Consider the following 1,130-nt stretch of genomic DNA (forward strand, 5'->3'; position numbering starts at 1 on the left):
TCGACCCTCCCCCCTTATGAAAATTTTGCTCAAAAATCAAAATTTTACATTCGTGTTTTTTGCGCTCATTGGATTGTTTCCGACCTGAGAAGCTTTGCAATGTTCATATATAACGTTTTTGGATGTGCATTAAGGAAGATTTCGTCGGTTAAAAGTCGTGACCGGGCAAAAACGACTAAAAATGAACAGAAAATGGCGATTATTTACCGACTTTGGCAGACAAAAAGGACATTTTGTTCAGTTGCGACTATGTTCTGATCTTTATTCTTACAGCAAATGCAGGTTAGCATATACGTACATATATGTACGTGGTGGTTCAAAAGTGATCCTCTGAAGAGGTTCTGAAGGATCCTTAAAGAATGGGAAAATATAGTTTTTAGGGGTTAAAATTCGGATGATTTGCAAACTCATTCCCCGCTCTGTGTATGGTTTTTAGTCGTTTATCTTCCGAGACGATTGAAATAAGCTACTTCATTGCACACAGCACTTGAAGCGACTAGTTGAAAGTGAAAACTGCGTCTCTGAGCTGAAAAGTGTTCGAGCCCTAAGGGAATAAGTGAACGCTGAGACGACGAACGATTTTATTAGATTGGGCCTAGCAGTTTAAAGGCAGTCGATCAAATTACTGGCAGAAAAATGCTACACTAAGCAAATTAATGTTCGTCGAGTTCCTGTCGATGCTCGAAAAAAACGGCGCCTGTCGCAAACTGTTTGGGAAATTTGCATTCAAATTATGTAGTGTTTTCCATCAAGCGGCGGGCATGATTAAAGCGACAGGAAATTTCCGAGTGAGCAGCCAGAAAACCTTCATCGGAGACGACATCAAGTTTTCGTATTCCAGCACAAACAACCGTAATTTGTAACCAAGGCGGTGCTCAGCCGGTGAAGAATATAATATCCCGCGGGATTCCTAAGACGTCCCGGTTAATTCCCATCAGGCGTCGATGGAATGTTTAATGCGTGAACTTATCTTCAGTCGACCATTTGGGAGGCTCAATAATGCGTTGGGCACTCTCACTTAAAAACTTAACCGAGAACGACTGATTTCATAGTCGCCAGAGGCGCTACAGACGATAAAGAGCTACAGATTAAATCATGAAATAACCCACTGTAGGAAAATATTCTGTGGA

General features: G+C 41.3%; 1 protein-coding gene across 3 annotated transcripts in view; it reads right to left on the bottom strand.

The window, feature by feature from the left end:
- LOC109545414 (calcium homeostasis endoplasmic reticulum protein) overlaps positions 1 to 1,130 on the bottom strand; it is a 17,613-nt gene that overhangs the window by 13,111 nt on the left and 3,372 nt on the right. The gene's annotated exons all lie outside the window — the stretch shown is intronic.

The sequence above is a fragment of the Dendroctonus ponderosae genome, unplaced genomic scaffold (assembly GCF_020466585.1).
Source record: "Dendroctonus ponderosae isolate FM_Combo_2020 unplaced genomic scaffold, Dpon_F_20191213v2 Dpon_F_20191213_5, whole genome shotgun sequence".
Classification (NCBI taxonomy): Eukaryota; Metazoa; Arthropoda; class Insecta; order Coleoptera; family Curculionidae; genus Dendroctonus; species Dendroctonus ponderosae.